The 26,844-nt window shown below is 45.3% G+C and overlaps 1 protein-coding gene and 1 long non-coding RNA gene across 2 annotated transcripts in view; one reads left to right on the forward strand and one right to left on the reverse strand.

Annotated features, from left to right (window-relative positions):
- The window catches only part of RAB3D (RAB3D, member RAS oncogene family), a 32,767-nt gene extending 21,846 nt beyond the window's left edge, over positions 1-10,921 (reverse strand). The window contains exon 1 of the mRNA XM_079959827.1: positions 10,761-10,921. The gene's annotated coding sequence lies outside the window, so the exon portion shown is untranslated. The remainder of the gene's footprint in view (positions 1-10,760) is intronic.
- LOC307206611 overlaps positions 1-26,844 on the forward strand; it is a 72,314-nt gene that overhangs the window by 28,721 nt on the left and 16,749 nt on the right. The window lies entirely within an intron of this gene.

Consider the following 26,844-nt stretch of genomic DNA (forward strand, 5'->3'; position numbering starts at 1 on the left):
GGGAAACCCAGCCAGATGGGCGGGGTATAAATATTATTATTATTAAGAACAGCAGCAGGACATGTACATGAAATGAGGGAAAGAGGCAGGCAAAGAAAGTCATAGAATCATAAAATCATAGAGTTAGAAGGGTCCACAAGAGTCATCTAGTCCATCTCCCTGCAGTGCAGGAATCTCAACTAAAACACCCATGAGAGATGGCCACCCAACCTCTGCTTAAAAACCTCCAATGAGGGAGAGTCTACCACCTCCCGAGGGAGTCTGTTCCAATGTCAAACAGCTCTTACTGTCAGAAAGTTCTTCCTAATATTTACTTGGAATCTCCTTCTTTGTCATTTGAAGCCATTCGTTCCGAGTTCTACCCTCCAGAGCAGGAGAAAACAAGCTTGCTCCATCTTCCATGTGGAAGCCCTTTAGATATGTGAAAATGGCCATCACACCATCTCCTCTTTTACAGGCTCAACATACCCAGACCTCCTTCAATCGTTCCTCACAAGGCTTGGTTTCCAGACCCTTGATCATCTTGATTGCCCTTGTCTGCACACTTTCCGGCTTGTCAAGATGCTTCTTAAATTGTGACACCCAGAACTGGACACAGTATTCCAGGTGTGGTCTGACCAAGGCAGAATACAGAGGCACCATTACTTCCCTCACTCTGGACACAATACAACTGTTGATGCAGTCTAGAATAGCATTACTGTAGCTTATTTTGCCTGTGCATCAAACTCAGCGCCGGATTTATGCACAGTGGTGCCTTGCAAGACGAAAAGAATCCGTTCTGCGATTCTCTTTGTCTAGCGGTTTTTTCGTCTTGCGAAGCAAGCCCATTGACGGCTTAGCGGATTAGCGCTATTAGCGGCTTATCAGCTTTTAGCGGCTTATCGGCTTAGCGGTAAAGGGGGGGAAAGCAAAAAAAAGTCAGAAAAACTCGCAAGACATTTTCGTCTTGCGAAGCAAGCCCATAGGAAATTCGTTTTGCGAAGCACCTCCAAAACGGAAAACCCTTTCGTCTAGCGGGTTTTTCGTCTTGCGAGGCATTCGTCTTGCGGGGCACCACTGTATAAGCTAAACAAGCTATAGGCTAGGGCCCCAGTCTCTTGGGGGCCCCCCAAAAAATTAAAGGAAAAAAACCCTGGATGTACATTTCCAAAATATAAGATAAAAACCAAATAAAATAAAACCCACATACAGCAACAGTGTTTTGTGTTGCGTAGGCTCCTATTTGTTATGTGCAAATGGCTTTAGATACCTATTGGGTCCATAAATTACCATATATTATATATTCAACACAAAAAAGCGACAATTTGTTGTTGACAAAGGGCAGCTGGACATATAAAGGGCCCCATTATCTTCAGTAGCTTAGGGCCTCATCAAACCTCAATCCGGCCCTGATCACACAGTTGACTCATATTAAGCTTGTGGCCTACTAAGACCCGTTAGATGCTTTCCACATGTACAACCAGTAAGCCAAATGTCTCGCATCTGCTTATTCTTGCCTATGTGCAGAATGCTGCATTTGTCCCTACTGAAATTCAGTTTGCCACCACACTGCAGCAGCTGTGGGCACCTTCAAATTTATCCTTTCCCCTCAAAGTAAAGGTAAAGGTAAAGGGACCCCTGACCATTAGGTCCAGTCGTGGCTGACTCTGGGTTTGCGGCGCTCATCTCACTTTATTGGCCGGGTCATGTGGCCAGCATGACTAAGCTGCTTCTGGTGAACCAGAGCAGCACACGGAAATGCCGTTTACCTTCCCGCCAGAGTGGTACCTATTTATCTACTTGTGCTTTGACGTGCTTTCGAACTGCTAGGTTGGCAGGAGCAGGGACTGAGCAATGGAAGCTCACTCCGTCACAGGGATTCGAACTGCCAACCTTCTGATCAGCAAGTTCTAGGCTCTGTGGTTTAACCCACGGTGCCACCCGCGTACCCTCAAAGTAATTGCATCTTATGTCTACTCCCAATGGCAACTTCCTTGCTATTTAGCTTGGTTCTGTTATGTCTACCTGTTCTCACTACTATTGAAGTGACAGCTTTGCACCTGTTCCAGTTTCTCAGAGCCTGAATTTGGGTTAAAAAAACCATGCAGGCAGGACAGCAAGTTCTGGAGAAGGGTGGGAAGATTATTTGCCTTTTCCTAAGGTGCTTCCTGGCTTGTTTGAAGATGTGCCTTGAAGGAAACAAACTAGGGTCATTTGAGAACTCCTCATCAATGACCCCCAATAAGGTGAGGCCACCAACTTGCAACTTCCACTGGTGAATCCAGAGATGCTCATATGATTCTGCAGCAGAGCAGACACTTTAAAAAAAACTTTTTTTAAGAAATAATTTTTTATTAACCGACCAATCACATCAAATCAAACCAAATTACATAAATTCCAAATTACACAGCCAAATTTTAAATTTTTGTTGGGGCTACCCATATTTCAAGTTCCGAAGGGATCCAATCAACTTCTTGCTTCTTACTGCTGTTTTAATGTCCACAAATCTAACCTTATGATGTTCACAGTACTATCCAGTCCTTTCTTATTATTTTTCCACATCTCTTGTTGTTATTTTCATATATTTTTCCTTTCTCTTTGTGACCTCTGATAGTCTCCGCAAGCTGGTTAGTAGCCATATCCAGTAGCCATATCCAGATGTTTTCCATATAACATCACTTCCATACATCAAAACAGTCTTAGCGTCATTAATCTTCACCAATCTGCCTCCTTTCTCAAAACCTCTGAGGAGATTCACTAGGAATGCAGTCTGAAAACAAATCTGTTCTTCCTCCCGGCTATAAATCCTTTGGCAAGATGGCGACTCCGAATTAATTGCTGCACAATTCCGAAAAGCTCTTATTGCTTCTCGGTCTCCATAAAGCATACTTTTGGTTAAAGTTTATCTCCACACAGACCTTAATCATCCTGCTTGGGTCAGGCAGAAGAGCAGACACTTGTGGCTTCTTATACACACAGAGCACTAATAGGAAAACATACTTCCTCTTCTGCCTCCAATCCCAAGTGCAAACACTGAACAGCATTCAGAAAAAGATAACCTATGTAAGTGCAGCACCTAAATCAAGTTACAACAGTACTGTACATGCATAGGGCAAGGCTGAGAAGGGCAGGTTTATTTTTTTCTCAAGCTATGTGCAAAACAATATTGCAAAAAGAGCAGGCAGGGTTCATTTCCTGCCTGCTCCTCCAAAGCAACATGAAGCAATAGGTCTGCTCTCTTCTGAGCACAGAAAGGGAGACCTTGAAATGTGAGCTCTCTGTCAAAATAGGCTAGCCTCTTTTCTAGGAAGCAGAGTATGTACAACCCTCTTTGAGCCAGGGCTGACTGGGACTGTGCCACTCTTGCCACACCTCTTGCCCTCCAGCGCCTTATCCAACAAAGCCTAATCATGGATAAGCAGCGACAAGGAGAACAAAGCAGATCGGAAGAAGCCCTAAGGTTCCCCTCTATTAAGTTCTGAGTGGACATAGCAGGCGATACAGAGATTTCTCCAAATGGTTCTTTATAGTAGGCTGGAACTGAACTGAACAGCTCAGCCGGCCTGCTTTTATAGGCAGCCGGGTGTCAGCATTGTAACCACCACAACAACTCAGGGTTTCCCACCTAAATTACCATATTTTTCACCCTATAGGACACACTTTTCCCCCTCCAAAAATTAAGGGGAAATCTGTGTGCGTCCTATAGGGCGAATGCAGGCTTTCGCTGAAGCCTGGAGAGCGAGAGGGGTCGGTACGCACCGACCCCTCTCTCTCTCCAGGCTTCAGGAAGCTATCCGCAAGCCTTGGAAGCCTGTGGGAGTTCCCGCCAGGCTCCCAAGGCTTGCGGATAGCAGCCTGTTCTGGGGGCTGGGGTCGGGGGAAGCTCGGGCTTCCCCCGCCCCAGCTCCGCGCCTGGGGGGGAAATTTTTTTCTTTTTCTTTATCCTCCCCCCCCCCAAAAAAAATAGGTGCGCCCTATAGGGCGAAAAATACGATAACTTACGTGGACCTGAGTGAAAACTATGTACACAATACCCCTGGTGGCCAGGGTGAGAATGTCAATACATAACACCCTCCTTAGCTGCAAATAAGGCTCAACACATCATCAGGAGAACAGGTGCATTCTGGATTGGGCTACAGAAACATCGAAATGGCGGCATAATATGAATGAGGGGGGCGGGGAAATATTATGAGAAGGTGAATTTGGTGGGGAAATGGTTTTTGGAAGCAGAAATTATGTGCAGGGATCTGGGAAGGAGATTAAGCAGGAATGCCAGTGGGGCAGAAGAGTTGGAACTGGTTTAAATTGTTCTATAAGCACATAAGAAGATCCCAGCCAGATGGGTGGGGTATAAATAATATTTGGTCCAGGCAGATTGGAATGAATCTGCCCTTCCCTGTTTGTTTGTCTCTAGCATCTAGTAACTTACAAGTATACTGTACTACATCTTTGGATATATTATGGGCAACAGAAGGACATGCAGGAACAATACTGATTGGAGCATCCTCACATTTTTGAGGAAACCCTGACAATGTATAAATCACCAAAGGGGTAAGGTAAAGGGACCCCTGACCATTAGGTCCAGTCGTGACCAACTCTGGGGTTGCAGCGCTCATCTCGCTTTATTGGCCGAGGGAGCCGGTGTACAGCTTCCAGGTCATGTGGCCAGCATGACTAAGCCTCTTCTGGCGAACCAGAGCAGCGCACGGAAACGCTGTTTACCTTCCCGCCAGAGCGGTACCTATTTATCTACTTGCACTTTGACGTGCTTTTGAACTGCTAGGTTGGCAGGAGCAGGGACCGAGCAACAGGAGCTCACCCCGTCGCGGGGATTTGAACCGCCAACCTTCTGATCGGCAAGTCCTAGGGTCTGTAGTTTAACCCACAGCGCCACCCGTGTCCCTTCACCATAGGGGAGTGCTACGTAAATATTAAAACTGCATTTGCAAAGCATCTTGGGAACAGTGCATTTCAAAGAGCTGAACATATATATATTGTGTGTGTATGTTTTGAAATTAATTCTACACATTTCTGTCCCATGCTTCAGCTGTGAACGACTCCCAGAACACCTAACAATTCTTAAAAATGAAAATCAGAAGCAAAAATGCTAACTTTAAAACAACAGAAACAGATATTAAAACCAGAGCCTAGTAAGATCCAAACTGTTCTCAGTACAACATCTAACAGGTCTTCACCCAGGGCCAAAAGGATAACCAAATTGGTGCACAACATTCATTTCTACAGAGGCCCAGGATGTAGTAAAGGGAGCCTAAGTACAACAATTCAAAAAGAAACGCAATTAAAAATAATCCTACAGTTATAAAGCTACATAGTCACACAGTTATTAAACACCTGCAGCCAAATTAAGCCTTCAGAGTGCATACCTGAGAGAACAAAACTATATGGCCTAAATATGGCCAAACGCAGGGCCAGTGGGCAGAAATTTATGTAGATGACCCTCCTATGAACTTCAGAGATTTCTCATGGCGCAATGAAGGAGTTTCAGACAGGTCTTTCCAACAGATCTCAAAGGGTTATACAGTACAGTGGGACCTTGGTTGTTGAACTTAATCTGTTCCAGGAGTCCGTTCGACTCCTGGAACCATTCGAAAACCAAGGGGCAGCTTCCGATTGGCTGCAGGAGCTTCCTGCATTCAACTGGAAGCCACGTTGAATGTTTGGCTTCCAAAAAATGTTTGCAAACCGGAACACTCACTTCTGGGTTTGCAGTGTTTGGGAGCCAAAATGGACGAGTACCAAGGTGTTCAACAACCAAGGTACGACTGTACTGTCGTTGATACATATTGTCCATTTAGCTATTCTGAATCCTACAGCCATGGTGTAAAACATTTTACTGGTTTGGGTGGCCGACCAAAAATTTGTGATCACCAGGCCCCTTACCCCAAAGGGTGGAATCTTGTCCCTATTTTTATTTTACATGTCTCTTGATTGTAATAGGTGATAGGCGGATAAAGAAAGAAAGAAAGAAAGAAACAAAGAAAGAAAGAAAGAAATTAATTATTGGGGTGGGGGTGGGGTTTAAAAACAAGTATTTACAGTAAAACATTAACAAATAATTAAAATCAAAAGCAAGGTAAAACCAGATTAAAACGCTGCATTTTGGAGAACAACCCCTTGCATTGGTAGAATTGTGTTGCATACTCGGAGCATGGAAACTCTCGTGATAGAATCATAGAATCATAGAAGAGTTGGAATAGACCACAAGGGCCATCGAGTCCAACCCCCTGCCAAGCAGGTGATGCCTTTATTCAATCTGATTTTCATTAATTCTGATTAACTGCTCATTTAAAAGAGGTGTGGTAGTGGATTTTAAATGGTCGGTTTTGTGTGACTGTTTCTGCACACTGCCTGATGAGGATACTGGTCCCAAGAGGCAGAATAGAAATCTGGAGCTGGAAAGGGAGACAAAGATCGGCCCTTACATTTTATGCTACCTTGCTGCAGTTGTGGGGATGCTTGGAGGCCTCGGGAGGGCAAAGCCAAACTAGAAGACCTGGCCTTCCTCTCTGGGATATGATGGGCAGGGCTGAACGTTCGGCTGCTGTGCTTCCGAGACACTTGCAAAGCGTGTTCTCCTTCATGGAGAGCACGTGTTGCGGTGGGGGCCGCCAGGACACTCCAAAGTTGGGGGGCGGGCTAATTGATCGTTGGCCACTGATGCGATTGGGGCTTCCCTTGTCGCTGGGAAGAAGTTAATGTTGCCATTTATTGATTGACAGCCAGAAATAGTAAAACTCCTTGCACGAGGCTAGGGCTTCCTCTTTTCGCTCATGCATTGGATTGCCCGTCCCTCCCTCCCAAGAATAGGTTTGTTTGCTTTGACCTTGCTATGCCTGTCATGGGGTCGTCTGCTTTGGAGCAGGGGCCTGGTAGGAATTTTGTCCATCTGGCTGATTGGCTGGGGCCATTTGGTTTTTGCCTACTGCGTAGCAAATCGTCACAACTTGTAAGGTTCGCGGTTAGGCATTGGTTTATGGTTTGGTTGGTTGAGGGGCATGGATTGGCTGTGCCTGCCCCTCTAATGCTGCTGCTGCAAGGGATTCCGTTAAAGGAATTGGGGGCTAACTATTGCTTGCCCACTCTGTCAAGGGGGCTCGGGCCATAGCAATGAGCTCCTGGTTGCATTTGGGGTGAGGGCAGGTTCCCTGCTCCGCGTAACCCCCAAGTGTATTCCCCCATTCTGACTTTCGCATCGTGCGGAATGTCAGTCTGTCCCCCATGGTGGGGGCAGATAGTCGCAACCAATGCCTACGCAACCACTCACAAATTTGTATTTTAATAAAGTTGTGGCCAAAATTATGCCAAAAATCTTAAACAAAAATTTCTGTGTGATGTGTGAGTTATTGGGGTGGACCTGGGGACCTCGACACGCAACATATGCTTCAGGAGTGCAGAAGGAAAGCAAGCCCAGTCCGCTCCCAAGCTTGGACTTGCAACTGCAGGGCAATCCCCTGGCTGCTTCTCCAGCCCCCAAGGCTGGAAGTCTGAGGTTCATCCTGCTTGCCAGAAGGAAGCACAACATTTGCCATGAGGAGAGGAACTGTGGACCCTTGCCCATAGTCATTAGTGCTAACTGTTTAAGACTGGTTCCCCCCAGGAAACTACTTAGCTCCACAGCAGATAATTAAATTGGATTGCCACTGAGCAAAACACCAGTGGCAAAACCTGAGTGTCAAAAAGTGTCACAAGGCCATGCTGTGAAAAGCAGGCTTCCCTCCCTCTGCACTGCTGGAGTCTAACCAAAATCCAGCCCTTCCTTATTGCCACAGAAAAGCAGGAAGTAGCTGAAGGCTGCTGTGCACATTTGTCTATGACTGACAATGGAATGCTCCACTGTGCAATAATAATAATAATAATAATAATAATAATAATAATAATAAGAACAATAATAATAATTTATTTATATCCCGCCCTCCCCAGCCAAAGTTGGGCTCAGAGCGGCTAACAACAGTAAAACTAGCACAGTTTACATAAAATCACAGTCAATTCATTGAAACACATTCTAAAATCAATTCAGAGTCAAATTAATGGCAACCATTGGGCTAGAGTTCTATGAGGATTACAGAAGGGGAGAGGGGGTCAGACTGTGCCTTGGCCAAAGGCCTGGTGGAATAGCTCTGTATTGCAGGCCCTGAAAGATGTCAAGTCCCACGGGGCCCTAGTCTCTTGTGACAGAGCGTTCCACAAGATCGGGGCCACAGCCGAAAAAGCCCTGGTTCTGGTTGAGGCCAGCCTAATCTCTCTGTGGCCTGGGATCTCCAAGGTGTTTTTATTTGAAGACCGTAAGGTCCTCCGTGGGACATACTGGGAGAGGCGGTCCCGTAGGTACGAGGGTCCTAGACCGTATAGGGCTTTAAAGGTTAAAACCAGCACCTTAAACCTGACCCTGTACTCCACCGGGAGCCAGTGCAGCTGGTATAGCACCGGGGGAATGTGATCCCGCAGCGAGGACCCCGTAATTTAGGGAGGGGCATGGAGTTAAAATGAGAGTGTACTGTGCAGGTAGCCCAAATTATCAAATGGTTATCAAACGGTAACAGGGCTTAATTTGAACCCGATCACAATGCCAGGGACATGGCAGGTGCAACATGCCTTTCCAGTAAACAGCCACAACCAGAATTCAAACAGGTTGAACTGGGAGTCTTTTAAGGAGACTGTGACTTCCAGGCAAATATGACATCTCTGAACTACCGAACTGCAGTGAAGCAAATGGGCAGAATTTGAGGCATGGCTCTTACAGAGGTGTTGAAGATGTGCCTGGGCTGTACCACTTCTGTCACAGATGGGGGAATGCATGACAGAGTGCTTCTCCACTCAAAAGCAGAAGGAGGCTAAGTTAGAACACCTCCCCCCGCCCCTCGACCAACAGGCAGGTTTTGGACATTAAGGGATTTATTTTTATTATGGGTGTTCAGGTTTTCCAAAACCTCACATACTGTCTGAAGTGCTACAGTGCAGATGCAGCTTTAACACCTGGGTAAGAAGGCCTGGACACGGGTGGCGCTGTGGGTTAAACCACAGCGCCTAGGACTTGCCGATCAGAAGGTCGGCGGTTCGAATCCCTGTGACGGGGTGAGCTCCCGTTGCTCAGTCCCTGCTCCTGCCAACCTAGCAGTTTGAAAGCATGTCAAAGTGCAAGTAGATAAATAGGTACCGCTCCGGTGGGAAGGTAAACGGCGTTTCCGTGCGCTGCTCTGGTTCTCCAGAAGCAGCTTAGTCATGCTGGCCACATGACCTGGAAGCTGTACGCCGGCTCCCTTGGCCAATAAAGCAAGATGAGCACCGCAACCCCAGAGTCGTCCGCAACTGGACCTAATGGTCAGGGGTCCCTTTACCTTTTAAGAAGGCCTTAGACTTGGGCTCATTTTGTTGGGCTTTAATAAAACAAATAAACAAATGCTTTAATACTTCTCAAATTTGCCGTCGTGGCCTTTGTATGTGTGCATGGCAACACTGCTCTCAAGCTGTAACCAAGCCTTGCCCATCGTGGTGCCCTTCTGATTATGCCAGGCTACAAAACCTCTCCCCATCATCGCTGAGCATTGGCCATGCTGGTTGGGGTTGAGAACATCTGGAAAGCACCGCAATGAGGAATTTTAAAAAGTCAAAGCCCTAAATGTCAATTGCAATATAGGGTAAAGAAAAAGGTGCATAAACCTAGACCTACAGTGGCTTATCTGCATACCCCACCCAAGCTGTCCTGGCTTTGGGAATGCCCCTTTGAATTACTGAAAGCCAGGAAGAGGCATTCAATTCTGCGGGTGCCCTGCCCACCCCAGTGAGCACTGCCTGGAACTTATATATTTACATATATATTTAGCTTGCTACTGCCTAGCAAGTTCTGGCCACCTGCCAGGAGCATCAGATGTTCAACTTCCTGAAACCACCTTCCTCGCTATAGGAAGCGGTTGCCAACTAATCACAAGAGGCCAGGCACGTCCTGCTCCTGCGCCCGACAGAACTCAGCAGGTGAACCTCTATGCACCATGGGGCTGAATTCAGCAGGTGATAAGCAATGTCACCTGCTGGCCTGTGCACATCCTGGCTGCTGCCAAAAGCACAGAAGAGGCTGTTTTTTTTTTTTTTTTGTTTTTTTAAAAAAGGAGGGGCCAACTCATACCCCCTTCATTTTTGGAGTAAAGCCCACACTGCCTTTGTTTCTTGACTCAGGTGCTGAGCTGGCCCCAACATTGCCCAGGCGCAGAATTAATCTCCCTCCTACATCCTTTCCAAAAAGAGGGGTGGCACGGAAACCTCGCTGGCCAACGTTAACCCCAGCTTCAAAATAAAGACAATGCCATTCAGGCACCCGTTCCTGATCTCTTTATCCCTGGGCTCTAAATCGTGCTGCCCAAATATGCCCCACTAACCCCATTATTACTATTATTATTATTTAGGGGAGAAAAGCCGCGCGCCCACAGAATCGCTAATCCGGAGCTCGCCTCCGCTGCCCAAAAAACCAACGCCTTTTCTCCTCCGGCTGCGCCTGGCGGATCCAGCCCGAAGACTCTCCAAGGAGGCGTTTCTCTCCCGGGCAAGGCGGCTCTCCACCAGCGCGCAGGGAAGGCGGGGAGGTCCGAAGCCGGCTGCGCTATTGCGCGCCGCAACCCCCCAAGCCCTGTCTCGGCATCACCTCGCCTTTGGTCTCCCAGGAGGGAGCTGCCTCGCCGCCACCCCTTGCAAAAAACAAACAACACTCCCAACTCCCTCGGGATGAATGAGCAAGCAAAAATAATCACAACGAAGAAGCAAAGTTACCTTTTTTTGCTGCGGGGGGCGCGGAGCCTTTGGGGGCTTTTCCTGCCGCAGCTGCTACTGGAAGTTGCTTCTCCGCCTCCCCAGCCGGATGTCGGAGTCTTTGGAGGCAGCGGCAGCTCCTGGCTTGGAGCCTCCCTGGCGAAAGGAGGAAGGTGTGCCCGGGCTGCCTTTCCGCTGCAGATCTCAGCAATCGACCTTCCACATCACCCAGCCACTCCCTCCCTCCCTCCCGGAGCGGGTAAGGAGGGGAGGGCGGCGGCGGCGGCTGCGAGAAGCGCGCAGCCAGCCTGCCTGCTTGCTTTCGTCCGTGCGCCCTCGCCCATCCCTTGGCTTGGCTAGTGTTGGGAATATGCGCGCCGCCTGCAAGCAGGAGCCGGGCTGCAGAAAAGCCCCAAGGCGAAGCCTGCTGTCAGGGCCGGAGCAAGACGTTTGGGCGCCCGAGGCGGAACACAAAACGGAACAAGCGGGGAAGAAAGATCTACATCAGGAACAAGGGGCGCCCTATAGAGGCGCCATGGTGGGGGTCGTTGGCTGAGGAGGAGGCAGATCTGGCCACCAAAAAGAGTATCCGCTTCTGGCCAGATCTGCTGTCCCTGTGGATCCTGCCGCCCGAGGCAGTTGCCTCACCTTGCTGCTAAGGTGGGCCAGCCCTACCTGCTGTACCTTTGCTTCAGCCAGACCTACAATCCAAGAGGTTCTCCTGTCCACCTCACCTGCACAGGGTGCTCTCAATTCACCCACAAAGAGAGAGAGAGGTTTTATGGTTTCTTATTATTTATTAGTTTTGTTAGTCACTTTATCATGTCCAGGGCAACCCAGAGTAATTTACAACCTGTAACTTTAAGCTGCAATCCTTACCCTGCTGACCTGGGAGTAAGTGCACTTGAATCCAATAGGGCTTCCTTCTGAGTAGAGATGGCTAGGTCGGCACCATTAGTTACTGCTGGCGGCTGGCAAAATCCAGCAGGTGTTTCATATTTTAATTTTATTTATACCCTACCTTTTCCCCTAGACAAGGACTTAAGGCGGCTTACAGATAAAAATAAGAGCAGCTCAAAACATTGGGGGGAATAGTTCAAAATAAAACAATAAAAAATTGATAGTATAGATATAGATGTGCTTTTTGGGGGGAGTACGCAGTGGGTATGCATGCCCCAAAACATTTTGTGAACCTTTGTACTTTTGTCCATTTGCTGTATTTATTTTCCCCAATTTGAACTATAAAATGGTGGTTTTCTTGAGTCAAAATGAGAGTACCCCTAAACTTTTTTTAGAAAAAAACCCCACTGGAGATAGATTAGGTAGGTAGGTAGATAGATAGATAGATAGATATCGAGAAATAGATACAGATAAATAGATATTGCCAATAACTACAGTAAAACAGCATGGCACTAAGCCCTTGCATTAAATGCATTCAGTTCCCAAAAGCCTGTTGGAACAAGTTAAAAGTTCAAAGGTGAACGTATTCCATAATTTGCAGGCTTTTTCTCTGCCTGCTTTATTCCCACTCCATTTCGTTCCTGCTCTTCCCCCCTTGGAAGTTCTGGCCACGTTCGAGGAGTTAGGCCACTACCAGGACCTACAGTGCAGGATGAGAAATGGGTTTGCATCCAGACCAGGGAACGGGAGCCTGTGGCCTCTGTTCCCCATCAGCCCCAGCTAGCATTGGTTGGAGATGAAGTCAGTTGTGATCCAATAACCCTTGGAGGGTGCCCCCCCCCAATCCAGTGTAGGGTGCATAAGGAGGGGCTGGCTTTATCTGGAGCTTTCCTGCAGTTGGGCTCAGTGGCGTAGCATGGGGGGTGCAGGGGGGGGCCGGCCGCACCGGGCACAACATCTGGGGTCGCGTGCTCGCACTCGCAGCTCTCTGCCCCTACTAAAATCCATGGGTTAGGGGGCGCAAATTACTTGCCTTGCCCCGGGTGCTGACAACCCATGCTACGCCACTGGTTGGGCTGGCATTGTGATGGATTTGGGCCTCCTCTGAAATGCTTCTTTCTATTTTAAGGAATCCTCTGATTTTCATACAAGTGACTCTTGAGACTTTGAGATGGGCTTGTTGGCAGTAGGGGGGGTGACTCTTGCCCTGACCCCCTCGCCCAATTTGGTATTTTTGCCACTTGTTGGGAAAGAAGAAGAAATGAGATGGGAAATTAATGAACCTTGCCTTTAAAGACCAAACTTTGCTGTGGGATAAAGGCATGATGTTTTGTGGCCCTTTCTCCAGCTGTCTAGCACCATGAAATATCAGAGTCTTCAGGTGACCAATGCCAAGTTATTTTCAGCCCATAATAATGATAATTTATTATTTATACCACGCCCATCTGGCTGGGTTTCCCCAGCCACTCTGGACAGCTTCCAACAGAACATTAAAAACATGATAAAACATCATTACATTAAAAACTTCCCTAAACAGGGCTGCCTTCAGATGTCTTCTAAAAGTCAGAGAGTTGTTTATTTCCTTGACATCCGATGGGAGGGTGTTCCACAGGGTGGGTGCCACCACTAAGAAGGCCCTCTGCCTGGTTCCCTGTAACCTCACTTTTCGCAGTGAGGGAACTGCCAGAAGGCCCTTGGAGCTGGACCTCACCGTCAAAGCTGAACGATGGGGGTGGAGATGCTCCTTCAGGTATACTGGGCTGAGGCTGTTTAGGGCTTTAAAGGTCAGCGCTGTGGATTAAACCACAGAGCCTAGGGCTTGCCGATCAGAAAGTCGGCGGTTGAAATCCCCGTGACGGGGTGAGCTCCCATTGCTCAGTCCCTGCTCCTGCCAACCTAGCAGTTCGAAAGCACGTCAAAGTGCAAGTAGATAAATAGGTACTGCTCCGGCAGGAAGGTAAACGGCGTTTCTGTGCGCTGCTCTGGTTCGCCGGAAGCGGCTTAGTCATGCTGGCCACATGACCCTTGGCCAGTAAAGCGAGATGAGCGCTGCAACCCCAGAGTCGGCCACGACTGAACCTAATGGTCAGTGGTCCCTTTACCTTTAGCAACATTTAGAATTGTGTTTGGGAACCACTGCTCCTTGTCTCCACTGCTCGGCCCTAAACGGGTCTCAGCTCAGCCAGTGTCCAGATTGTGAAGACTGCCTGGCTTGCTAACTGACTTGCTCTTCTGCCTTTAGCAGCCACTTCTTTTGCACAAATCAGCAGGTGCTCTTCACGACCTAGTGGTCAATGTTGTCTCTTGCTGTACTTTGCCATTAAACGCACAGGTGCAGAGGCTGGTCAAGGCAAGTTGAGAACTTCATTCGCCAGCTTCTGAAAGAAGAGTAAAATGAGATGGGGGGCAGAGAGACCCAGAACAGCAGAAAACCTGAAGCGTTGAGGAAGGCTGACTAGGCTTTCATTAACTAAGCAAATATTTGTTTGCAGGTCTGTAGCAATATTCGGAAGAAACCGGATGCAGCTGTATAGCACCACCTAGTGGTGCTTAGAGTGGAAATCATACCAATTTTGAAGTGGAAAACATTTCCCTATTGCTGAAGTGTCACCCCCCCCGCCCCCATTTGATGTTAACATTTTATATACTAAAAATAATTTAACAATGTCCTCCCTCCAACAAGTTAGGGGCTGCAGATCTTCTGTGCACTCAGCACCAGAGATGTGGAAGAAGTGGCAGTTTGAGTATTGTTGCTTTTTTTTTGTAAAGCCGGAATTGGGGAATGTAGAGTGTTCCTTGCCAATCTATGGCTGATAGGCTCCTCAAGCCTCTGCGCTTTGCTGCTGTTGCTGCTGCTGCTGCATTCCTCAATGCTGCTTTCAAAGCTCTTCCTGCTTGGTCCCAGTTTCCTCCAGCTCTCAGTCCTCTCATCCATTCAACTTCATTTCTTCCTTTTTGATTTACAGTCTTGCTTTTTTCTTCCCTGTCTTCTTAACCTCCAATTTTAGCTTTACTCTTTCAACACATTCTGCTTGCACCTCATACCCAGGAGTAGCTCTTAAGTCATGAGGGCTGAGTTGCCATTGGGTTTTAAATAATATCCCTTCCTTTTCTACTGTAAGTGGATCTTGGATACAGAATAAACTACGTTTGTTGTGCATTAATGCTCTCCCTGGTATCTCTTGTGGATCATTCTGCACTAATTGGGTTCTTTAAAGCTCAGCGACCACTGCTGTTAGTCAAATATGACACATCTTGAAATTTGAGCACCCCTCTTTTTATATTGGGTTTTGTGGTTTCTGATTAAGAATTTTCCCACTTATAGCCAATTTGGCAGGCCTCTTTCCTGATCCATGAATTCTTTAAACAGCAGAACACTTGCTAGTACAGTGGTACCTCGGGTTACATACGCTTCAAGTTACAGACTCTGCTAACCCAGAAATAGTACCTCTGGTTAAGAACTTTGCTTCAGGATGAGAACAGAAATCGTGCTCCGGCGATGCGGCAGCAGCGGGAGGCCCCATTAGCTAAAGTGATGCTTCAGGTTAAGAACAGTTTCAGGTTAAGAACGGACCTCAGGTTTCAGGTTAAGAACGAATTAAGTACTTAACCTGAGGTCCCACTGTATTACTCTTTAGACCCTGTTAGGGGAGCAGGTGGAGCTGTGGTCTAAAACAACGAGCCTCTTGGGCTTGCTGATTGGAAGGTCTGTGGTTTGAAGCCATGCGGCTGGTTGAGCTCCCGTTGCTGTGTCCCACCTCCTGCCAACCTACCAGTTCGAAAGCACACCAGTGCAAGTAGATAAATAGGTACTGCTGCAGCGGGAAAGTAAATGGTGTTTCCATGCACTCTGGCACTTGTCACAGTGTCCCATTGCACCAGAAGCAGTTTAGTCATTCTGGACACATGACCTAGGAAGCTGTCTGTGGACAAACACCAGCTCCCTTGGTCTGAAAAGCAAGATGAGCACTGCAACCCCATAGTTGCCTTTGACTGGACTTAACCATCCAGGGGTCCTTCACCTTACCTTTACCTTTTTTAGACCCTGCCTAAGGAGGTAAGGAAGTCTTAATCTCTGCTAATTTTTTGCACTGATTGTGCACATTGTTAGATAATTATTTCAGATTGCACTTTAATTGATTGGGTGGTTTGTTCAGTTGATTATAATCTTTTTTAAAAAATAATTATTTTTATTTTGTTATTCGCTTTGGGCATTTGTGAAGAAATGTTGATAAATGAAAAAGATGCAGCATGTTCAAGCAACCATTGCTCGTGGTCAGGGAGGGGGATATTGTGACATTCATTCCTTACATCAGAAATTGCAGCCAGTTCGGTGCTCAGGAGATTTGCACAATCATATCCGATGGAAGAGTTATTATTATTTTTTAATAATATTTATTAAGATTTTGGGACGCAGGTGGCGCTGTGGGTTAAAGCCTCAGCGCCTAGGACTTGCCGATCGAAAGGTCGGCGGTTCGAATCCCTGCGGCGGGGTGCGCTCCCGCTGCTCGGTCCCAGCGCCTTGCCAACCTAGCAGTTCGAAAGCACCTCCGGGTACAAGTAGATAAATAGGGACCGCTTACCAGCGGGAAGGTAAACGGCGTTTCTGTGTGCGACTCTGGCTCGCCAGAGCAGCGATGTCACGCTGGCCACGTGACCCGGAAGTGTCTCCGGACAGCGCTGGCCCCTGGCCTCTTAAGTGAGATGGGCGCACAACCCCAGAGTCTGTCAAGACTGGCCCGTATGGGCAGGGGTACCTTTACCTTTACCTTTATTAAGATTTTAAAGGTTACAAAAAGAAAAAGAAAACACACCAAGTTAAACACAAACTTGTAAAAGAACAGAAAAATAGAAAAATAGAAACAATTAAAACAAAAGAAAAAAACCAAAAAAAAACCACAGCAAACCTTCCCATAACATATCTTTCATTTGCTTGTTTCCTTGACCTCCTCACACCTCCCTTTTTTGTATTCTAGTTCGGTTAGCTATTTCAACAAATCCTTTCCATCCTTCCCAATTTTTATCCTATAATTTATTTTAATATAATGTAAATTTACCTTTCCTCCTTTCATCCATTAACAGTCTATTTTTACTTAGTCCTTTATAATATTTATGCTAAAGCCACATAACTTCATTCCAGCCTCCTTCTAACATTCCTTAATTTTACAATGTTTCTGTAAATAAACTTTAAATTTCTTCCAATCTTCTTCCACCGACTCTTCTCCCTGGTCTCGGATTCTGCCATTCATTTCCACCAGTTCCATGTAGTCCATCACCTTCATCTGCCATTCTTCCCGGGTGGGTAGATCTTGTGTCTTCCAGTACTTTGCGATAAGTATTCTTGCTGCTGTTGTAGCATACATAAATAAAGTTCTCTCCTTCTTTGGCACCAATAGGCCGACCATGCCCAGGAGAAAGGCCTCTGGTTTCTTCAGAAAAGTATACTTAAATACCTTTTTCATTTCATTGTAGATCATTTCCGAGAAAGTCTTAATCCTTGGGCATGTCCACCAAAGGTGAAAGAATGTACCTTCAGTCTCTTTACATTTCCAACATTTATTATCGGGCAAATGGTAAATTTTTGCAAGCTTGACTGGTGTCATGTACCACCTGTAAATCATTTTCATTATATTCTCTCTTAAGGCATTACATGCCGTAAACTTCATACCTGTGGTCCATAACTGTTCCCAGTCAGCCATCATAATATTATGTCCAACATCTTGTGCCCATTTAATCATAACTGATTTCACCGTTTCATCCAGAAGAGTTAGGCTACCAGTGAATGTATTAATTTTTGGTGCAGTGTTCCAGGAATAAGATGTATGCACAGACTTCACCTTGCAGCATCATCACAGTAGGAAAAGTGAGTGGCCTCTGTGCAGCAAATGGAACACAAAGTGTGCACTGGGCTCTGATCATGACAAAAGATGGTAACCATTCGATCTTATGCATCACTGGGAAGATCTGAGTTCAAATCAAATCTTTGCTGGCTCAAGAAGCTTCCTGGCTATAGCTTATCACTGCTCTTGAGTTATCTGAGGGCCCTCTTCACACATGACATATTTCCTGCCACAGAAGCCGGAAAGAAAGCATCTACAACATGTGACAGTTATACTGTAAAGCTGCTGTAGGCTTTGGCTTCCCAACTTGAGCAATTTCAGCAAAACAGTCACTCAAAAGCCAGAAGACTGCACACAGAAGACTGGGTAATGCAGGTCTGTCACTGCATAATAGAGAAATGACTGGTAGAAATGACTTGAAAAGGCATTTCTGGCCTCTTATGGTGTATTCATTTACAGTTTAATATAGATTTGTCCCTATATTAGATCTATTTGGAGATGATAATATATACCGTATTTTTTGTTCCATAAGACACACTTTTTTCCTCCTAAAAAGTAAGGGGAAATGTCTGTGCGTCCTGTGGAGTGAATGCCTACAGATGGCGGGGGGATCTGCTGCAGTCAGCAGAGGATCCATGGTTCCCCTTCCTTCCCTCCTCCGTGGCTCGCTTTGAAGCAGCAAAGTGGGAGAGGAGCTGCTTACACGGGTGTAAGCGGCTCCTGTCCGGTTGGCTGCTTTAAGGCGAGGGTGCTCTCTTTCCCTCCCTCCTCCCCAGCTCAGCTTGCTTTGAAGCAGCAAAGCGGGAGAGGAGAGGAGCCGCTTACACCTGTGTAAGCAGCTCCTGTCCAGTTGGGCTGCTTTAAAGCGAGTGTGCTTTTTCCTTCCCTCCCCTTAAACTCCTCTCCTGGATTGTTAGTCGCCTCCTTCTCCACACACCCCACGCGTGCTCCTTGTCCCTTCAGTGTTTTTCCTTCCCTCTCCACTTAAAACGTGGTTACAAAGCATGGATCCACATGGATCCTCAGTATTTTTGCATTGGGTCACCCCAAATTCACCATCTGATCACAAAGCATGTCCATGGCTACAGCCTGCACCCAAAAATCACGTATCCACTGTTGCCTGGGGCCACAATGGTGCAAAAACGTGGTTACAAATCACGGATCCACATGGATCCTCAGGATTTTTGCATTGGGCTACCCCAAACTCACCGTCAAATCACATGTCTGTGGCCACAGCATGAACCACAAAAATCATACATCAACTGTTTCATTCAGAATATTTTTTCCCTTGTTTTTCTCCTCTAAAAACTAGGTGCGTCTTATGGAGCGAAAAATATGGTACATTTCAACCAGCTTACAGTGTTGATAGGTTTTCTACTGCATTGAGCATTCCTTCTAATTTGCTTACTGTAAATGCCTTCCCATTAGTCATTAGTTCTCTCCCCACCCCCCTTTTCATCCCATGCACCTCTTACCTTGGGGGTGTACACCTCCAATTCCTTATTCTTTTCTACATATTTTGGCTACTATTTGTGTGAGCAAACAGCCCTAACAGTGTGTCTCACCCAAGAAAAGCACCGAGTCAGGTGTAATTCGTTGGCATCTCGTAAAGGGTGCTCTCCTAGAGGTATGGATGTAAGATTCGGCATGGCCCCAAGTGTATTGTGGGGTTCACACCCCCAGTTCCCTATTTGCTGTTATTGTTCAAGATCACCATGTGTTTTTGAGCAACGCACAAATACAACAGGTTTTTTTATTAATAATTTTATTGTTTATTTAACATAATTGTTACAAAAGTTAAGCAAAATAGTACAAATACATACATACATACAAATTTCTAATAAGTACATATATATGAAAAAAGGGGAAAAAATTCTTCCAAATTTATTCTACAAATATCTCAATATGAAAAGTGTATATGGAACTGGCGGAAATGACTGGCAGAATCCGAGACCAGGGAGAAGAGTCGGTAGAAGAAGACTGGAAGAAATTTAAAGTCTATCTACAGAAACATTGTAAAATTAAGGAATGTTAGAAGGATGCTGGAATGAAGCTATGTGGTTTTAGCAGTAATGTTATAAAGGATTAAGTAAAAATGGATTGTTAACAGGTCAGAATGTAAAGTTACAATATATTAGATAAATTAGTAAGATAAAAACAAAGAAGGAAAGGATTTGCTGAAACAACTAATGAACTAGAATACAAAAAAGGGAGGTGTGAGGAGGTCAAGGAAACAAGCAAATGATAGATAAGATATGGAAAGATGGATTTGTTTTTAATTGTTTTTATTTTTTTGTATTTTGTATTTTCTGTTTTTCTTTTTCTTTCTTTTTTATTCTTGTAACTTTTTGAAACACCAATAAATATATATATATAAAAGAAAATAGTAATAAAATTTCATTGATTGACTTCCCTTGCTTACACTGCACTTCCTATATACATTTTAAGCAAGATTGTGTCTGTTATTCCATATTTTCCCCAATCTCACACAAATATTCTAATAAATAAGTTTTCTAAATCTCTCATAAATCTATTCTAAACATAACCAATACCTTACATTTAATCCTTGTCTACATAGATAATCATTTAAGCATTTCCATTGTTTCTGGATTATATTTTTTGGTTTTTGTTTTATCAAATCAGTCAACTTTTCTAATCCCAAGTATTCGCATAATTTATTCAACCATTCTTCTTTGATTGGAATATAATTTCCTTTCCAATTATACAGTTTTGATTTGAGAAAAGTGTTGTGGATCTTGGTCGGCTGCCCCCTATTCATGGATATATGATATGGGATAGACCAAAGGTTATTTTGGGGTTGAGGGAGATAAATCTCTTTTTTTTGAGTTTTCTAATTGAGTTGTGTGTCATGCAAAGAAGAAACATGGAACTAGCCACCAGCTGTTTTCAGAGAAACAGGAAATTGTGCCCAGCATTTGTGATGAATGTGGTGCTATATATGTGATTGTCCCCACTGTGTTCCATCCATCTCAGATCATCCCCAGGGAAGCAACCGGGAATTTAGCTTTTGCAGCTTCCTCTTACGCAGCGCTAAAGTGCTGCAATCTTTCTTCTTCAGAACTGTCTGCTGTTCAAGGGAACTTCCTGGTGGCTGGAGCATAGCTATAGCTACGGGGAGTGGGGTGGGGTGGGGGTGGCAGGTTTTTAGCCCTGGTCGAAGCCTGCAGAGAGCGCCATCGAGGCTCCTGGTCTGTGTGTGTGTTTGTGTGTGTGTGTGTGTGTGTTTGTACACAAATGCACATTAGGGTGCCAAACTGGGTCTTTGACCTGGGTGAAATAAAGCCGTTTGTTTCTTTTTCTTTTTTAAATTTTTTATTAACAATTTCAACATAACAAATTATCAAAACAAATCATCTTCATTATTCCCCCCCCTTTCCCCTCCTCCCTCCCTTCCCCCAAGACCTCCCTCAGCTCCTCTCTCTGATTTCTCAACTCATGTTATTCTCTGCATACTGTAAAATTGTACATATCCTTTTATTATCCGTATACTATATTAACCCTCAATAAATTTATGTATGTTTATTCAAAACCTGCCAAGGAGTCAAGTTCATTTCGCTGTCTTTTTAAATAATTTGTAAAAAGTTCCCCTTCTTCTTTAAAGTCACAGTTGTCCTTATCTCGCAATTTGTATGTCAGTTTCTCCAGTTCTGCACAGTTCATCCATTTCTCTTGCCGCTGTTCTTTTGTCAGGGTTTCCTCATTCTTCCATCCTTGTGCTGTCAAGACTCTTCCCTCTCTTCCTCCTTGTTATGTACTGAAGTTCTCACCCTGGGCCAGCAGGGGGATACTGTAGATAGTTTTCACTCAGGTCCACGTCAGTTATTTTAGGCGGGAAACCCTGGTGAGGCATCTAATCATAAGCCTGCATTTTTATTAAAGCTTATATGTTTAATCAGGGCCTGTATCTTAAAAGACCAGTCTTAGAAGACCAGTTGCCTAAAAACCTTGGCAAGATATTTTTACTCCTAGACAAGGGGCCCCCCTGATTTATAGCAGAAAACAATTCTCAAAGTCGTAAAAAGGGAATTACAGGCTGACAGCCAAGGTTACACTGACCCTACAAATTAAGAGTGGATAAATAGTAAAATGAGCCATATCTTCTTCCTAAGGTTAAGAAGGTCAAGAGCAGTGAAAAAGCATCTAGCTGGCAGAAACAGAACATTTTGGGAAATCTTTTCTAAAGCTGTTTCTTTCTTAAACTAAGATCCTTTTAAGATTTCTTTTCCTTTTAAAAGGTTGTTTATGTATTAAATATATTAGCTTAAATATAATTATGCAAAGGATTTAAGAAATGCTAGATTCTTATTTCATATAGTTGTAAGAGTTGTAACTATCCTGAAATTAAGTCAGGCACCAGCCAAGCCCCTTGCCAGACAGGAGACGCCATTGAGCACTCCTGATATATGGTTGTCAGGCCTTTTGTTTAGAAACCTTCAAATGAAGGAGATCTCAATGTTGATGTGAACTCAATCTTTGACATATGCATAAGATAAAAATTCAAGATTAATTATCTGTTTTGGAAGGCAATAGGGCAAGGAGGGCAAGAGGTGAGCTGGTAATTAAGATTCCTTGTTGAGACACATGTAAGATATATTACTACTTATTTGTCATTTATAGATAGAAGAATATATAGCTTTTTGATTTCCATAAAAGGGCAAGAAGGAAATGGGTGTATCTTTTGTGATTGGTTCTAGCAAACAGCCAATAGGAATTTCAGCCAGGCTGATTGGACAGAGGCAGCCACAGGAGGAGCAAGGGGGCTGGATTAAGGAAATATAAGTGCTGGCCAGAATGGCAAGAGGCCAGGCCAGAGCTTGGTAACCATATACCACTGTGCCTCATATTTATTTGTCTGACAAATAAATTACTATTTTAATTTCTCTATTGCTGCGTTGAATATTTCATTCCAGCTAAGCATTAACCACAAGCAGGGTGCTACACTGGCTTGTTGTTGCTACAATGTTGACAGCCGGCTGCCTATAAAAGCAGGCCGGCTGAGCTTTTTGCAGTCAGTTCTATTCCAGCTTGCAAAATAAAGAGCTGCTTTGGAGAAATCGCTGTGTCGTCTGCTATGTCAACCCACAACTTAACACTCCTCTTCCAGCCCAGGGGCGAAACTGGGCAAGAAATGAAGCCCAGTTTTGCCCCTGGGCTGGAAGAGGAGAAAGAGAGGGAAGATGGATTGTTGGTGTGCCTTGTAATGGCAGGCTCTCCTATGCAAACTTGCCTCTGCAGCAAGTACCGTATTTTTTGCTCTATAAGACTCACTTTTCCCCTCCTAAAAAGTAAGGGGAAATGTGTGTGCGTCTTATGGAGCGAATGCAAGCTGCGCAGCTATCCCAGAAGCCAGAACAGCAAGAGGGGTTCTGCTTTCACTGCACAGCGATCCCTCTTGCTGTTCTGGCTTCTGAGATTCAGAATATTTTTTTTCTTGTTTTCCTCCTCCAAAAACTAGGTGCATCTTGTGGTCTGGTGTGTCTTATAGAGTGAAAAATAGGGTACTTGAAAGCTTGTCTCACACAGGCTGAGGTGGGCGTAGGCTTGTGGAAAAAGGCTGTATTCCCAACTTGTAGCAGGCTTCCCTGAGTTTGCCACCAGTGACCCTATCAACTAAGAAAGGTGGGAACTTCCCCAAGAGTCAAAGGCCTTTCATTAAAGCTGTCAGGTTTTGCAGACAGGAAGGAAAGACTTTTGCCAGAGCTGATGCGCTAGTGGGATCTGGTGAGCTGCATGGCCCCAGTCAGACAGCGGATGCAGGAAGCATTTTGGGGCAATTGCTTCTGTCAGGAGACGAGAATGACAATCATGGAAGCAGGCAGAGCTGCTAGCCCAGCTGGTGGCAGAAAAGACATGCTTCCTTTTCTGACATCGCTTTGCAGCCGCAGCCCAAATCCGAGCCACAGCCGGGTCTGCAAACGGAGAATCGAGATCCAAGTAACTTCCACGTGCCTTCTTTCCAGCTGCAATCCAGCGCGTTTTGAACAGGTGTCAGAAAAGGGGTGCCAAATTATACCAGCAACCGGAGTGAAAGAGTCAGGGGTGTGCTCCTGGTTCTTCCTGTTTCAATACGTCCCCAGTGCTGGATTTACGTATAAGCTAAACAAACTATAGCTTAAGGCCCCACTCGCTTAAAGGACCCCTGACCATTAGGTCCAGTCGTGACCGACTCTGGGGTTGCGGCGCTCATCTCGCTTTATTGGCCGAGGGAGCCGGCGTACAGCTTCCAGGTCATGTGGCCAGCATGACTAAGCCGCTTCTGGCGAACCAGAGCAGCGCACGGAAACGCCGTTTACCTTCCCGCCGGAGCGGTACCTATTTATCTACTTGTGCTTTGATGTGCTTTCGAACTGCTAGGTTGGCAGGAGCAGGGACCGAACAATGGGAGCTCACCCCGTTGCGAGGATTCGAACAGCCGACCTTGTGATTGGCAAGTCCTAGGCTCTGTGGTTTAACCCACAGCGCCACCCGTGTCCCTCCCCACTCGCTTGGGAGACCCCCAAAAAATTTAAAGGGGAAAAACCTGGATGTACATTTACAAAATATAAGATAAAAAACAACTAAAATAAAACTACATACAGTAACAGTGTTTTGTGTTGTGTAGGCTCCTATGATGCAAGTAATGGGCCCCGCCTGCTAGCCTGCTCCCTAAAATATCACTGGTTTGCTCATTTCTATGTATAGGGTGCCTACATTCTGCATGGACTGGTATATACTTCTTCTTAATTGTATTTCACTATTAATATACTTCTTAATTGTATTTCAGTTCAACAATTACTTTGATAAAATGCATATTTTGTTAGGTGCAAATGTCTTTAGATACCTATTAGGTCCATAAATTACCATATAGCATATATTCAACACAAAAAACAGCAACAATTTGTTCTTGACAAAGGACAGCTGGACATATAAAGGGCCCCATTACATTCAGTAGTTTAGGGGCCCATCAAACCTAAATCCGTCCCTGTACATCCCTGCGGGTTTACCTGGCCTGTGCCTGATGTCAGGTGATGGGCAGGTAGGGTGGTCTCTGTGAATTGAGGCCCAGCAGGCCAGAAGTTCCCAACAGCTGTTTTATGACAAAAAAGGGAAGGAATGCTGCACTTCCAACGGAGAGAGATTGCTGCGGAAGGAGACACTCTGGCAACAAAAGACGGCAAGTGTGAACAAGGCTAACAATGGCTACAAGTCAAAATGGCTACACCCTACCTCTACTGTCAGAGGCCGCACGCTTCTGAATGCCCATGGCTGGGTATCCCAGGTGGGCACAGTGCTGTTGCACTCAAATCCAGTTTATAGGCTTTCCCATAGGCATCTGACTGGCCATTAAGAACAAGAAGGCTGGACGAGATGAGCCACTGGTCTGATCTAGCAGGCTCATCCTATGTTCTTAAGTACATGTGATACCACCCACAATCTGTTGATTGAGTCAAAAGTGGCAGGTAGCTCTGGAAAGAAGACAAAGTCCCTGCCAGAGAGGAATGGCAAGCTAAGATGATTGACTGTGCCGAAATGGCAAAGCTGGCTGAAAAGCTCAGGAACCAAGAGGACAAAAACTTTAAAAAGGGATGGGGAAAATTCGTAATTTATTTAGGAGACCGCTGCAAGCAGATGAAAACATTAGCAGGATTTTAATCCCACTTGTAATCTAACAAATACCATGGATAATATGGATTGATATAAAATATAGATTATGGAATAATATGCAGTTTATAATGTTTAAGACCCACAAAGGGGGGGGGGGAGTCGCGAAATTCAGAGTAATCTCTATATATGGATATGTATTTGGATTCTTACAATTTTACATTTGCAAAACCAATAAAAATAATTACAAAAAAGAAGTGATGGGTAAGATAGCTCAATGAAGGCGTCATAAAGCTTGCATTTGTTTTGCTTAATGTATTTGCTAATGATGTACTATAGCTAGCTCTAAACCCTGTTTGTTCCTCATATAGGATGTTATTTTCATGGAGCCAAAATCTGTCAGTTTGATGAGCGGGTGTCTAACTCAAGAGTTTGGAAGGAACATCCAGTAAACGATAATTGGGGGGGGGGTATACACTTTCTTATGAATTGTGGCAATGATATTTGATTTCCAGCCTGCTGGCATTTGGGCTGTGTTATTTATATGGGAATTTACTTTTTTGGGCTCCATGATCACTGCAGATGGTGACAGCAGCCACGAAATTAAAAGACGCCTGTTTCTTGGGAGAAAAGCAAAGACAAACCTAGACAGCATCTTAAAAAGCAGAGACATCGCCTTGCCAACAAAGGTCCGTATAGTAAAAGCTATGGTTTTCCCAGTAGTGATGTATGGAAGTGAGAGCTGGACCATAAAGAAGGCTGATCGCCGAAGAATTGATGCTTTTGAATTATGGTGCTGGAGGAGACTCTTGAGAGTCCCAGGGACTGCAAGAAGATCAAACCTCTCCATTCTGCAGGAAATCAACCCTGAGTGCTCACTGGAAGGACAGATCCAGAAGCTGAGGCTCCAATACTTTGGCCACTTCATGAGAAGAGAAGACTCCCTGGAAAAGACCCTGATGTTGGGAAAGGTGGAGGGCACAAGGAGAAGGGGGCGACAGAGGACGAGATGGTTGGACAGTGTTCTCGAAGCTACCAGCATGAGTTTGACCAAACTGCGGGAGGCAGTGGAAGACAGGAGTGCCTGGCGTGCTCTGGTCCATGGGGTCATGAAGAGTCGGACATGACTAAACGACTAAACAACAACAAATTTATATGGGTAATAGCCTAGCCAGGATGGGTTGCCAGCCATCTGTGTGTGCCTTAAAGAGCTCTCTGGTGGCATCATATTCTCACCTGGCGCATTATTTAGTTTCAGGCTTTCTCTGAAAGATTTGATTTCTGTAGGGGATACTGCTTGCCATTCTGGTAGTTTTGACCAATCAATGGTCATCTCTGCAGGATCTGATTTCTTTCCGCAGGGCGTGTAAGACAAGAGTTGTTCCGCCTGGCCTTTGGCTTGGAATCAACTTGATCCACTTCCCCTCTTTCCTTTTTCCTTCTGTGATGGAACTCCCATTTGGGGACTTCCCTGGCTTTTTTCTGGCCCACGTAGGACCAGTCTGGATAGTTGGCCTTGGTGAAGATTTGACGTTTTCATCCCCAAGAAGTTTTTGATTCGAGTTTCTACTGAAATGAGGCTGCACCTTAATGTTGTATTTTAATCTTGTTTTTAAGTTGTATTTTAATCAATTGTTTTTATATCTGGTGTTAACCACCCTGAGCCTGGTCTAAGCTGTGGAGGGCGGGGTATAAATAATAATAATAATAATAATAATAATAATAATAATAATAATAATTATTATCATCTTGGTAGCTGTGGTTG

The sequence above is a fragment of the Podarcis cretensis genome (assembly GCF_951804945.1).
Source record: "Podarcis cretensis genome assembly, chromosome: 17".
Taxonomy (NCBI): Eukaryota; Metazoa; Chordata; class Lepidosauria; order Squamata; family Lacertidae; genus Podarcis; species Podarcis cretensis.